Source organism: Schistocerca nitens, chromosome 3, assembly GCF_023898315.1.
Source record: "Schistocerca nitens isolate TAMUIC-IGC-003100 chromosome 3, iqSchNite1.1, whole genome shotgun sequence".
Lineage (NCBI taxonomy): Eukaryota > Metazoa > Arthropoda > Insecta > Orthoptera > Acrididae > Schistocerca > Schistocerca nitens.
This window is the reverse complement of record NC_064616.1, coordinates 748165675-748181141: the sequence shown is the minus strand read 5'-3', so window position 1 is coordinate 748181141 and position 15467 is coordinate 748165675. Positions and strand designations below refer to the sequence as shown.

The following is a 15467-nucleotide window of genomic DNA, read 5'->3' as shown; positions in this document are numbered from 1 at the left end:
TGTCCTTGACTTCCTCAGCCAGTTGGATGTATTTTTCAATTTTTTCTCCTGTTTTCTTCTGTATATTTGTTGTATTGGGTATGGATATTTCGATTAGTTGTGTTGATTTCTTCTTTTTATTGGGGAGTATGATGTCAGGTTTGTTATGTGGTGTTGTTTTATCTGTTATAATGGTTCTGTTCCAGTATAACTTGTATTCATCATTCTCCAGTAAATTTAGCGTGCATACTTGTATCTGGAAAAATGTTGTTTTATTAGTTTATGTTGTATGGCAAGTTGTTGTTGTATTATTTTTGCAACATTGTCATGTCTTCTTGGGTATTCTGTATTTGCTAGTATTGTACATCAGCTTGTGAAGTGATCTACTGTTTCTATTTGTTGTTTGCAATGTGTGCATTTATCTGTTGTGGTATTGGGATCTTTAATAATACGCTTGCTGTAATATCTGGTGTTTATTGTTTGATCCTGTATTGCAATCATGAATCCTTCCGTCTCACTGTATATATTGCCTTTTCTTAGCCATGTGTTGGATGTGTCTTGATCGATGTGTGGCTGTGTTAGATGATATGGGTGCTTGCCATGTAGTGTTTTCTTTTTCCAATTTACTTTCTTCGTATCTGTTGATGTTATGTGATCTAAAGGGTTGTAGAAGTGGTTATGAAATTGCAATGGTGTAGCCGATGTATTTATGAGTGATTTCTTGGTGTATTTTGCTAGTTTCTGCTCGTTCAAGAAAGAATTTTCTTAAATTGTCTACCTGTCCACCGAGCGAGGTGGCGCAGTGGTTAGCACACTGGACTCGCATTCGGGAGGACGACAATTCAATCCCGTCTCCAGCCATCCTGATTTAGGTTTTCCGTGATTTCCCTAAATCGTTTCAGGCAAATGACGGGATGGTTCCTTTGAAAGGGCACGGCCAATTTCCTTCCCAATCCTTCCCAAACCCGAACTTGCGCTCCGTCTCTAATGACCTCGTTGTCGACGGGACGTTAAACGCTAACCACCACCATCTACCTGTCCATAATGTAGGTTTTTTATGTCGATAAATCCCCTTCTTCCTTCCTTTCTGCTTAATGTGAATCTTTCTGTTACTGAATGTATGTGATGTATTCTACATTTGTGGCATTGTGATCGTGTAAGTGTATTGAGTGCTTCTAGGTCTGTGTTACTCCATTTCACTATTCCAAATGAGTAGGTCAATATTGGTATAGCATAAGTATTTATAGCTTTTGTCTTGTTTCTTGCTGTCAATTCTGTTTTCAGTATTTTTGTTAGTCTTTGTCTATATTTTTCTTTTAGTTCTTCTTTAATATTTGTATTATCTATTCCTATTTTTTGTCTGTATCCTAGATATTTATAGGCATCTGTTTTTTCCATCGCTTCTATGCAGTCGCTGTGGTTATCCAATATGTAATCTTCCTGTTTAGTGTGTTTTCCCTTGACTATGCTATTTTTCTTACATTTGTCTGTTCTAAAAGCCATATTTATATCATTGCTGAATACTTCTGTTATCTTTAGTAATTGGTTGATTTGCTGATTTGTTGCTGCCAGTAGTTTTAGATCATCCATGTATATCAAATGTGTGATTTTGTGTGGTATGTTCCAGTAATATTGTATCCATAATTTGTATTATTTAGTATGTGGGATAGTGGGTTCAGAGCAAGGCAGAACCAGAAAGGTCTTAATGAGTCTCCCTGGTATATTCCACGCTAAATCTGTATTGGCTGTGATGTGATATTATTTGAATTTGTTTGGATATTAAGTGTGGTTTTCCAATTTTTCATTACTATGTTTAGGATCTGTATCAATTTAGGATCTACATTGTATATTTCCAATATTTGTAGTAACCATGAATGGGGTACACTATCAAAAGCTTTTTGGTAATCAATGTATGCATAGTGTAGCGACCTTTGTTTAGTTTTAGCTTGATATGTCACTTCTGCATCTATTATCAGTTGCTCTTTACATCCTCGTGCTCCTTTGCAGCAGCCTCTTTGTTCTTCATTTATAATTTTGTTCTGTGTTGTACGTGTCATTAATTTCTGTGTAATGACTGAAGTTAATATTTTGTATATTGTTGGTAGGCATGTTATGGGGCGATATTTAGCTGGGTTTGCTGTGTCTCCTTGATCTTTAGGTTTCGGATGGGTTATTCCATGTGTAAGTGTATCAGGGAATGTGTATGGGTCTGCAATGTAACTGTTAAATAATTTAGTTAGATGTGAATGTGTTGAGGTGAACTTTTTTAGCCAGAAATTTGCTATTTTATCTTTTCCAGGGGCTTTCCAATTGTGCATAGAATTAATTGCTCGGGTGACTTCATGTTGCAAAATTACCACTTCAGGCATTTGTGGTATCATCTTGTATGTGTCTGTTTCTGCTTGTATCCACCGTGCATGTCTGTTATGTTGTACCGGATTTGACCATATGTTGCTCCAGAAGTGTTCCGTGTCTGTTATGTTTGGTGGATTGTCTATTTTAATGTGTGTGTTATCTATTGTCTGGTAAAATCTCTTTTGGTTTGTGTTGAATGTTTGGTTTTGTTTCCTTCTATTTTCACTTTTTTTGTATCTTCTAAGTCGTTTGGCCAATGCTTGTAATTTTTGCCTCTTTTCATCTAATTGCTCTATCGCTTCTTGTTGTGAGATTTTACCTAACCTTTTTTGTTTTTTGTCTGATATTTCATTTCTTATAAATTGTGTTAGCTGTCCGATGTCTTTTCTAAGTTTTTCTATTCTGATCTGTAGCCTGTGTTGCCATGCTGGTTTTGTGGGTTTCTTCTGTGTGTTGGTTGGTTCTGATCTCTGCCTAGTGTGTGTGTGTTTAGTGTAGTGAGTGCTCCTATATAAACCAGTAATTGTAACTCTTCCATAGTTGTATTTTCATTTATTTGGTTGTGTATGATTGTGTTGATAGTTGTTATTGTTGTTTCGACTTGTGGGTTATTTGGTGGTCTATGGAAGAATGGTCTAATGTCTGTATTTGTGTCTTTGTATTCTATATATGTCAGCTGAAATTTTTCTTCTATATCTAACATGTGTGTCACTTCGTGTTCTATTTGTGCTTGTTCTGGTGGCTGTCTTAAGATTTCGTTTCCATCTGATTGTTTAATTGATGCGTGTTGTTCTTGGTTTGTTTGCCCTGGGATGTTTGAGTCCATTACTGTATTTTCTTCTTCTTCTGACTGTACATTATTTTGTTCCAGTATTTGTTGTACTTGTTGTTTGATGTTTTATAATTCTGGCTGGAGTATCCTGTTATTTTTTATTATTACACGGATCTGATCAGCTAGTCTTTGTTCTGTTAAAAATTTTAATTCTGGGTATCTGGTAATAAATGTTGTGTATACTTGTGATCTGTATCCAGTTGTGTTGGTTCCTAAGTTTGTTGCTTGGTAATAACAGAACATGAGGTGTCGGTTAACTTCATCAGACCATCTCATCCTCATCCTCTGCCTTTGTTTTTCTTCTAGGGTGGTAGCAGGAAGCATGTCCTGCAAAACACCTCTATTTGGATTTAAATCATTTTCTGTGTGGCTAGCAGTGTCGTTACCATTGTGGACGGGCATAGGGTTCAAGCGTCATCCCCGACCATTACAGCGCTTGTCCGAGGCTTCATTAGTTCTGTCCTGAACCAACTAATCACACTAAAAAGGGGGGTTAGCCCTATTAGTGGTTTGTTCTTTTCGTCGCCTTTTACGACTGGCAGAACATGCCGGAGGCCTATTCTTTTCCCGGGTCTCCACGGGGTTTATTATTATTGTTGTTGTTGTTGTTGTTGTAGTAGTAGTAGTAGTAGTAGTAGTAGTAGTAGTAGTACTTTTGAGATACACTGTCTCATAGAAAAAGTAAAGCCTCTAGAAGACAAGATCATATGCAATGCAAATTTGTACACATACAAACCATTTATGGGTATGTAAATGATTCTAGTTGCAGGTCTCGACTAGAATGGCCACCAGAGTGCCTCTACTTTGTATATTTCCAATATTTGTTCTGTGTCGCTTGCGTTCTGTGTCTTTGTTAGGCATTGTAGAGTATATGACGGGTGGGAACAGTATCAGGTGTTAAGTGATCACTGTGAAGGACACAAAAGTAGTACATACTAGTGTGAGACAGTGCTAACAGCACCTGACGGAGTTTGAAAGTGACCTAATTGTGGGTCAAATTCAACAATATCCAGATTTATGGGGCATTCGGATGTCAGACTGCATGGGAATGTGAGGGCAGGTGTACTTGTCATCAAAGCTCTGGTCAATCACATCTGACCATCATGAATGAAGTTCACCCTTCTGTCCACCAGGAATATTATAACCCCTCACAGCTGCACCCACACCCAAAAACTAGTAATTGACTCATCGTGCACATTGCTCAGCGACTAGCAGCAGCAGGAATACCAAACTACTGTCCCTAATGTAGGCTGCCATTAACACACACCTTCATTTGGAGTGGTGTCATGAGCAGGAAATATGGACTTCTGATGAATGGTGTCCCATTGTGGTGAGTGTCGAGTCATTGTTCTGTGCTTTCCTGGATGTTCATCATCGGTGGGTTTGGCGGTGACCTGGGCATAGGTCCCATTTTTCCAATGTTTTGGAGAAGCACAATACTGTTACTCCTCATGTCCTGGTGTGGGGAGCCACAGGGTATGACTTCAGCTCACAGCTGGTAGTGATTGAAGGAACTCTGATGGCACAACTGTTGTCGTGGACAACCTGCGTCCTCATATGCTACCTGTGTTGTGACACTGTTGTGGTGCCATTTTTTAGTGGGACAGTGTTCATCCACACATGACATCCCTCTCCATGAACTGTCTGCGCGCGATCGCTACGGTCGCAGGCTCGAATCCTGCATCAGGCATGGATGTGTGTGATGTCCTTAGGTTAGTTAGGTTTAAGTAGTTCTAAGTTCTAGGGGACTGATGACCTCAGATGTTAAGTCCCATAGTGCTCAGAGCCATTTGAACCATTTGAACTGTCTGCATGATGCTGAGATACTCCCATGGTCAACAAAATCCTCAGATCTGTCCGCAATAACATGTGTGGGACCAGCTCAGATGTCAACTCTGTCCCAGTGCCAGTATCCAGTACCAGTTATAACAATTGTTGGCCAGCCTGCCTCAGCAGAGAGTACATCAGCCCAGGTGAGATGTACATGTCTCCAGGCCAGAGGGGATGCAGCATGATATTGATAAGTGGGCTTGTACTGCTCATACTGCAGATTTGACTCAATTTTTGTAATAATTGAAATAACATCGCATACCTTCTCAGCCCATAAAGTTTCATTTAGTTTCCTCCTCCCCTAGTGGATGCTTCACCTTTTTATCAGGTAGTGTACTTTAAAGTTCTTGTAGACATTGTCCCTAAGCTATGTATCGTTTCGAAGGGTACAGTCAGCATAGTCTACATTTTCCTTTTGTTATGCTCTCAGCTGTATTTGCAGTGAGATGATGATTAGAAATGTACGCAGTTTGTTTCTTTTCCTCCCCCATCTTTCTCTTTCAGTATTTTTATAAAAACTGAAGCCCCCTTTTCACTTAGTATTCTCTTGACTTTATACACTTTGGAAATGAACTCACCTTTAATTTTAGCTGCTACAGCCTTGCCTGTGCTATAGTGTAGAGGATTCAACTTGGCAACCTTGGACACTACATCTAACAGTTAAAATGTATATACGAATCAAACTCTGGCTACTGGAAGAAATGCAAAGAGCCAAATTGCTACCAGATCCACTACTCTTTGTGGCACTGTCTTGTAAATTCCTGTTACTTGTGTGACTGTTGACACTCATGATTTTGTATTCTTTGGAACTCGCAATCTCTCTTCATCTCTGTTTATGAATAATATTCTTACATTTTTGGAGAGTTTATCTTTATTTCACATAATTTTTTTTCAGTGCATGCACTCTTATCCATTCTCAAGGTTTCCATAGCAAGATGTATGGAGTGATTTTTCGACATTAGATATATAGGTCTATAGTTCTGCACATCTGTTCGACGTCCCTTCTTGAAAACGGGGATGACCTGTGCCCTTTTCAAATCTTTTGGAACACTACGCTCTTCTAGAGACCTACGGTACAACACTGCAAGAAGGGGGGCAAGTTTCTTTGCGTACTCTGTGTGAAATTGAACGGGTATCCCATAAGTTCCAGCGGCCTTTCCTCTTTTGAGCGATTTTAATAGTTTTTCTATCCTTCTGTCATCTATTTCAATACCTACCATTTTGTCATCTGTGCGACAATCTATAGAAGGAACTACAGTGCAGTCTTCTTCTGTGAAACAACTTTGGAAAAAGAAATTTAGTATTTCGGCCTTTAGTCTGTCCTCCTCTGTTTCAGTACCATTTTGGTCACAGAGTGTCTGGACATTTTGTTTTGATCCACCTACCGCTTTGACATAAGACCAAAATTTCTTGGGATTTTCTGCCAAGTCAGTAAATACAACTTTACTTTCAAATTCATTGAACGCCTCTCACATAGCCCTCCTCACACTACATTTCACTTCGTGTAATTTTTGTTTGCTGTGAAGTTCTCTTTGCTTCCTAAGCAGTTTTCTAACTCGGTTGTTGTACCACGGTGGCTATTTTCCATCTCTTATGATCTTGCGTGGCATATATTCATCTAATGCATATTGTATGATGGTTTTGAACTTTATCCACTGATCCTCAACACTATCTGTACTTGAGACAAAACTTTTGTGTTGAGCCATCAGGTACTCTGAAATCGGCTTTTTGTCACTCTTGCTAAACAGAAAAATCTTCCTACCATTTTTAATATTTCTAAATAGAAATCACCAGTGCTGTAACCGCTTTATGATCGCTGATTCCCTGTTCTGCGTTAACTGTTTCAAATAGTTCGGGTCTGCTTGTCACCAGAAGGTCTAATATGTTATCGCCACGAGTCGGCTCTCTGTTTAACTGCTCAAGGTAGTTTTAAGATTATGCACTTAAAAAAATTTTACTAGATTCTTTGTCCCTGCCACCTGTTATAAACGATTGAGTCTCCCAGTCTATATCTGGTAAATTAAAATCTTCACCCAAAACTATAACATGGTTGGGAAATCTACGCGAAATATTTTTCAAATTTTCCTTCAGGTGTTCTGCCACAACAGCTGCTGAGCCAGGGGGCCTATGCACACATCCAATTACCTTGTCTGAGCCTGCTTTAACTGTGACCTTCACTCAAATTATTTCACATTTTGGATCTCTGTCAATTTCCTTTGATGCTATTGCACTTTTTATCGCTATAAACATGCCTCCCCCTTCACTGTCCAGCCTGTTTCTGTGGTATACATTCCAATCTGAGTTAAGAATTTCATTACTGTTTACCTCTAGTTTCAGCCAACTTTCCATCCGTAGTACTATGTTGGCATTGTGAGCGTTTATTAATGAGAGCAGCTCTGGGATCTTCTATAGACGTTCCTGCAGTTTACTATTGCCACATTAATATTGTCATTCCCTGTTGCGTTTTGCCTACTGCTACCTTGTCGCATTTCAGGAGGCGTCTTGTTGGGCCTAGGGAGGGAATTCTCCAACCTAAAAAACCCACATGTGCACTCCATACGTACTCCGCTACCCTTGCTGCTTCCTGTGTGTAGTGCACACCTGACCTATTCAGGGGGACCCTACATTTTTCCACCCGATAGTGGAGGTCGAGAAATTTGCACTGCAGATCTCCGCAGAATCGTCTGATCCTCTGACTTAAGCCTTCCACTCAGCTCCAAACCAGAGGACCATGATCGGTTCTGGGAACGACACTACAAAGAGTTAGCTCAGACTCAATGTATTCATCCTAGTTCTCCCCCTACAATTTTTATCCCCCACACTTTCCTTCGTTAACAAATTGACTATTCCTTGATGTCTCAGGATATGTCTTATCATCTTAATAACCAACTCGTCTTTTAGTAAAGTTGTACCATAAATTTCTTTTTCCCAGTTTAGTGTGGCTTGGTGGCTCAGGGGTTCGCTGCCAGACTAAAAATCCACAGATCTCGAGTTCAGTCCTAGGATTTTTATCTGACACTTACCACATCTTTCACCTCCATCAATATTTTTGTTGTGAAAAGTGTTGAGTTACACTGTGGTTCAGAATCCAAATTAAACTGTAGGTTCTCCCTATAACTGGCTATGTCAGTCAGTTCAAAGTTTGGAGGAAGGCAGTCACATACCACCTCCAACAGGACCATGTCTAGTAATGCACTGTGGTGCTCAAAACAACAATCTTTTGACTGATAACAGCTTTACTTTACTACCTCCTGATTAATTATTCAATCTACCCATCTAATCTTCAGTATTCTTCCGTAGCATGATATTACAAAAGTTTCTATAATCATCTTATCTAAATTGCCTGTTGACCACATTTCTCTTTCATACACGACTACACTTGAGACAAATACCATCAGAAAAGATTTTGTACCACTTAAATTTATGTTTTATGTTAACAAATTCCTCTACTTCAGATAAGCTTTTCTTGCTAAAGCCAATCTTCAATTTATATCCTCTCTACTTCAGTCATCACCAGTTATTTTGCTGCCTAAATAGCAAAACTCCTCCACTACTTGAAGTGTCTCATTTACTAATCTTATTTCCTCAACACCATCTGATTTAATTTGACTACATTCTATTACCCTTGGCTTCTTTTTGTTTACATTCATCTTATTATCTCTTTTCAAGGCACCCTCGGTTCCATTCATCTTCCCTACAAAGTTCATTGCTATCAGCAAACTTCAACATTTTTATTTCTTCTCCCTGAACCTTAATTCTCTTTCCTAACTTCTTCTTGGTTACCTTTACTGCTTGCTCAATGCATAGATTGAATAACATTAGCGATTGGCCACAACCCTGTCACACTGCCTTCTCACCTCTGCTTTCCTTTCGTGTCCTTTGACACTTGCAACCGCAGTCTGGTTTCTGTACAACTTGTAAATAGCCTTTCACTCATTGTATTTTATCACTGCCACCTTAAGAATTTTAAAGACAGTTGTCCATTATATAGTGTCAAAAGCTTTTTCTCAATCTACAAATTCTATTAATGTATGTTGGTCTTTCTTCAGCCTATCTTCTACAACAAGATGTATGGTCAGTATTGTCTCATATGTTACTACACTTCTCTGGAACTCAAATTCATCTTCCTTGAGGCTGCCTGCTACCAGTTTTTCCACTCTTCTATAAATAATTTGTGTCAATATTTTGCAACCATGACTTGTTGAACTGATGCTTTGGTAATATTCATATGTCAGCACCTGCCTTCTTTCAAACTGGAATTATTGCATTCTTCTTGAAGTCTGAGGGTACTTTGTCTGTCTCATATATCTTGCACACTAAGTGGAATAGTTTTGCCATGGTTGGCTCTCCCAAGGATCACAATAATTCTGAGGGAATGTCATTCACTCTAGGGGCCTTTTTTTCTACTTAGGTCTTTCAGTGCCCTGTCAAATTCTTCTCATAGTATCATACCTCCCATCTCGTATTCACCTACTTCACCTACTTTTCTGTAATATTGTTCTCGAGTTTGTTCCCCATATATAATCACTCAAAATGTTCCTTCCACGTTTCCTTTCTTTGCTTAGTGCTTGTAGACATTGAAACATATGTGAATAAAATGACAAAGGGTCCCTCTAAGGTGCCTCAATTTGTCAACAACCTGGTTGCCACCCATGCACCTTTGTGGAGCACATTAAAAATGTACATGTACAGAGAGAGCCAGTCACTGATTACTAGGTGACTGTGTAACAGGCAACCATTTCAACACTCCTGAGCTGACTGGCACTATGTCACTGAACTAGTGCCTGCTGGACACATGCAAGATCTAAGGGGTGTCAAAAGGAATGCCAGTCATGCCGGTGCCAAGTAATCGTTGGCTACCTGTCTCTGTAAAGGTGAGTTTTTAAAGCACCCAATGAAGGTGAGTAGGTGGCACTGAGGATGTTTGAGAATGTTGCCGAACTGGGGGATCTTAGAGGGACTCTTGCCATTATTATTCATGCACATGTTATTGTCACCTACTTCACCCCCTCCCTCCTCCCCCTCCCCCCCCCCCCTCCCCCCATGATCACACAATAGGAGGGCTGAAAGAACCTGTGCTGTTTTGGATCGCATTCAGATTAAGTTGAATGGCTTTGAATGGTTGCTAGTGCTTCCACCCTTTATACCAGAGCAAAAATTATGGTTGTTACATTCCAAAAGGGCAAGATCACATTCAGTGGGGTTGCATGCCCATGATGCCCTTACAGAACTGTTTAATTGCCCAGAGAGTGTTAAGACTGTCAAATTTTGTCAAGAGCATTCTCCTGTTGCTCATTACATTGTGAACTGTCATTTTCAACCACAAAATGTGTGGGGAATCAATGCCCCAAGGAAAGGGGTGGTTTCAGTGGTGCTCTCTATACCACTCCCTGAGGCCTTTTCATGTCGATACTAAGTGGTGGTATACCTGAAATGTTTTCTGTGGCCACACATAAGAAAACTGCCTATTTCAACACTGGGCATCGCAGTTCAGATCTCCATTGCAGAGGCATCAAAAGGAGTGAAATGTGAGTAAGAGGGGCGTAATGACCTCCCCATCATGTGACATGTCCATGGTGGTGATGGACAGAATTGTGAAATTTGGTGCCAATGTGACTTCATTAAACTTTGTTACACCTTACATGAACTTCTGAGCTCTGGCACTTTTTCTACAGGTGTTGATGCCTTGTTGTTTGAAGCATCGCCATGCCCAAGGGTGATGGTGCAGGACACCGCAGTTTTGCATCATTACAGAGGAAAGTTGTAGGCACCTTTGAGCCAAATTTGCATCTTCTGTGTTGCAACAGGAGGCAATTATGGGGTTTCAGAAAAGTTACCCTTTAATTGTGTTGCACAGTCTAGTGTTTATATGCACTTGTCCTAACCTGTGTGAAGTAGGTGAGGTTGAAAATATACTGATGATATAGTTCATAATGTTACATGTGGTATGGCTATGAGAAAGTGTATGTTACTATGCTACTGTAATGATGATACAGTAAGATAAGAATTTATTGCTGTTTGTGAGGCTTTGAAGCATTTTAACTTGTTACATATTCAGAATGGATTGTGAAAGAATAGGATTAATGGTAATGTGTTAGTGCTTTATGATGATGATGTTTTATGTGAGCAGAATTATGATGATGATTTGTTGGGGACATTTGAAGGTTGAGGGAGCTATGTTTAGGGAGTCAGTGTCATGTATGGTAATAAATAATGTTCATGAAATGATATTTTATGAAATAATAGTAAAATATTTGTAATTATAGAAAGTGGACAATGAAAACTGATAACAAGAAATAGAGGAAATTTTGAGATTAGCTCATTTTGCAAATAAGAATGTTTGGTACCCTCAGAGAGACATACACACTTAGTGTGCCATGTACTTGGTGTGCACAGGGCCTCAAGCTGTTGTAGCACTGTTTCTGTCTTCATTTTCTGTGTAAAGGTTCTCTGTACATTGTGTCTTCTGTGCTACATCTATCTATAAATCTATCAATGTTATCTCTTTCTACTCATATTCTTCCTCTAGTATTTGAAAATTAATATTAGCAGTGTATGATCTTTCTTGTATGAATCCTTTTGTTGTTCACTAGCCTTATCTGTAGTTCCTGTATGTTGAAAATGTGTTGTCTTTTGAATTAACTGTTAGTGTAGACAACTAATCATAACCTGATCCTGTTATCATTTCTGTGATCATAACAAGTCCTGATGTTCATATCTTTCTCTGTGTGTGCACACACATCCATTTACACGTTCATTTCTACATCTTCCCATCACCCAAAGTAGAGTTTAGATAATTTATCAGAGACAGGGTTACTTACACTGTTCAAGAGGCATGACCATAATCATCCGTTCTACCAATCTGCATCATGAATTCATATTGGTGAGCAGTTGCCACCAGATGCTACTCACTTTTTTTTTTTTTTTCTTTCCCTCTTTCCATACCACTACGACTGTTCTTTATTTCTTCTTCTGGTGATGAGCAATAGTTTTGGATGAACTTCTCCAAAAACACAAGAGCTTCCATTTTTCTTTCCATCTTTTAAGGCATTGTGCTTCTCTTGTTGCAAAGTATGATCAGTACTCTTCTCTTGTGTTCTTGGTGTAGAATATCATGTCTATCTTTTGTACATAATTAGTATCATAATTTCAGGGTTATTCAGATTTGATCAACTAATCTTAGTTGGTAAAGACAGAACTTCATGAATAGTGTAAAATATGATGCCACATGCCTAGTATGTGATAAAATAAGTTTAACTCTGTTGTCTCACCTAATTTAACAATTATTTATGCTAATTGAACACCCCGACCAAGGTGTGCTTTTTTTAAGGTAGTATTTTGTGAGGTTGATGCCTCTTTTTAGAATTCAAACTGTTTGGTTTCAAATTTCTGATTCGTATAGGATGGTAATTTGCCAATACATTCAATTTTAAATTGTGTGCTGTATTTTTGTGTGTGTCTAGATAATAGGAATTTTCTTGTATTTTGAATGACATGTTGACCTTTTTAATAATCTTGAATCAATATTTGTGTTAAATGCATCTTTACCTTTGAACTATTAATCTAATTTGAAATGAATTTTAGCTCATAAACCAGTAAAGGTTCCACATCTTTTGACTAATAGGATAACACCTCTTGTATATATCTGTTTCCTATCTACATGTCACAAAAAATTGATTTATTGACGTTTGTGGAGCTAATGTAACTATTATAGGTGACAGTTTAGTAATATGTAAGAAATATAAACCTATTACAGCAGACACTGAAAGTACCAAGTAAATTATGAGGAAGAGATGTTATAACCAAATATGTAAAAAGTGCAAACTTACTATAAAAGACATTGGAATTACTAAGTGGAAGTGAGTTGAGATTAGTCTTGAATGTGGCAATGGACATTTATCAAAAAAGAAGAGCATCATGATACAAAATCAAAAATATTAATATGTGCAGTACTTAAGAAAAACTGGTGCTGAACTCCTTTATGCTTTTGCAATACAAAACTTTCTGTATGCTGGCTAAAAAAGAGCTTAGGTAAATTAGAAAAAGTTGATACTGTTTTAGAATAAAGTTCAGATGTTACTGTTTGAGACTACAAAATATTTTGGGAAAGAGATGATAGTAATGTAATTCTGGATTTCTGTTCCATCTTATCAATTAAATGCTTCTTTTTACTCATTATCTGACTCGTGGATGATGCATGTTACTTTGCCTGGCATCAGCAGAGTTAATGATGTCAAGTACTACATTAACATCACACACAATGCAATTTTAGAGCATATTTTCATAAGCAGAAGAAACATTTTCATATACACTGAGTGACAAAAGTCCTGGGATAGCAATATCCACATATACAGATGGTGGTCATGTCAAATAAACAAGGTATAAAATTTCAGTTCATTGGCAGAGCTGTCTTTTGTACTTAGGTGATTCATGTAAAAAGATGTCAGATGTGATTATGGACGCACAACGGGAATCAAGACTTCAAATGTGGTATGTATGGGACATTCCATTCAGAAATAATTAGGGAATTTAATATTCCATGCCCACAGAATAAAGTGTGTGCTGAGAATAACCAATTTTTCTGGCATTACCTCTCACCATGAACTATGCAGTGGCAGATGACCTTCACTTAACAACTGAAAGCACTGGCATTTGTGTAGTGTTGTTAGTGGTAATGGACACGCAGCAATGCAAGAAATAACCACAGAAATCAATGTGAGAAGTACAACAAATGTAACCATTAGGGCAGTATGGCGAAATCTGGCATTAATGGACTATGGTAACAGACAATCAACGTGAGTGTCTTTGCTAACAGCATGACATTGCATGCAGCGCCTCTCCTGGACTCGACCATATCAGATGGACCCTAGATGACTCTAAACTGTGGCCTGGTCAGATGAGTCTCGATTTCAGTTGATAAGAGCTGATGACAGGGTTCAAGTGTGGTGCAGACCCCATGGAGAAGTGGACAAGTTGTCAACAATACACTGTGCAAGCTGATGGTGGCTCCATATAGCTGTGTTTACCTGGAATGGACTGGGTCCTCTGGCCCTCACTGAACTGCTTGAAGACCATTTACAACCATTCATGGACTTCATGTTCCCAAACAACGATGGAATTTTTATGAATGACAATGTGCCATTTCACCGGGCCACAGTTGCTTGCAATTGGTTCGAAGAACATTCTGGACAGTCCAAGCAAATTATTTGGCTACCAAGATCACCTGACATGAATTCCATCAAACATTTATGAGACATAATCAAGCGGTCAGTTTGTCCATGAAATCCAACACTGCCAACTTTCGGCTATAGAGGCAGCATGGCTCAATATTTATGCTGGTTACTTCCAACTACTTGTTGAGCCCATACCATGTAAAGTTGCTTCAGTATGTCAGGCAAAAGGAAGTCTGACACAATATTAGCAAGTGTCCCATGCCTTTAATCACCTCAGTTAAATGTATGATATGAGGGAGAAAGAGAGCAATTTGTCTTTCTCCTTTTAAATATTATGATTAGGATATGTGAAAACATTATTGTAATCCATTAAATATGTACTAGCTTGATTGTTGTTTGAATAATAATGAAAATATAACTCTTTTTTTATGTGTTCCTCAAATTTTATTTTCTAAGTGTAGATCAAGTAATCATTCTGTCATGATGTTTGAATTATATTAAATTTAACATGCAATGCCTTGAAATGAATTAATCACAAACATACTTTCATTTAACAATAACTACAAAAGGTAGTTATCATTATGTTGGTTTGCAGGAATTAAACATTGGGCAGTTCCATTATATTAGTACAGAATGTTGCTAGCATTTCATGCTTGCAAAATTCTTCAGTGGGGAGGGGCGGCGCTATATGATACAGATAAGTTCAAAACTGTAATTTCAGATTTCGCATAGTTTTAATCACATAAATAAAATGGTTTTGTACATTTATACACAAAATGTGCATTCAAACATGAATCTAACATAAATAGCATTAATTTTATTATTTTTCATATATTGGATTTCTTTCAAAATTTGGTTGTCCCTGTTTTAATTTCATTTAAAGTGACTGACATTAAATCCATTAATTATAAACTTTCAATATAACTTCAGAAAAGATTATCAATAAGAAACTCATTTGTTATGCCAAAGACTATTTGATAAATATGTTGTCATTGTACTTCCTGGCTACTAGTTCGAAGTCATAAGTTGACGGGAAGTGAGATGTGAAACTAGTTTTTATATTATGCATGTGATGCATCATACTTCATATTGTTTATTTGAAGGATAAACATTTGGCAAATATGGACTAAATGAGTTGACAGTGAATATAAAAACCTGTGTTTTTTTATTATTTGTATTAATGTCCACCTTTAGATGAACCCAATATCAGTCATGAATTTTACATACCTTAAGACTGATGTGCCAAAAATATGAAGAAAAAGTAATGAACTTAAAGAAACAAGACAAGTCAGTTTTGC

General features: G+C 38.0%; 1 protein-coding gene across 1 annotated transcript in view; it reads right to left on the bottom strand.

Annotated features, from left to right (window-relative positions):
* The window catches only part of LOC126248738 (PI-PLC X domain-containing protein 1-like), a 90258-nt gene that overhangs the window by 14538 nt on the left and 60253 nt on the right, over positions 1 to 15467 (bottom strand). The gene's annotated exons all lie outside the window — the stretch shown is intronic.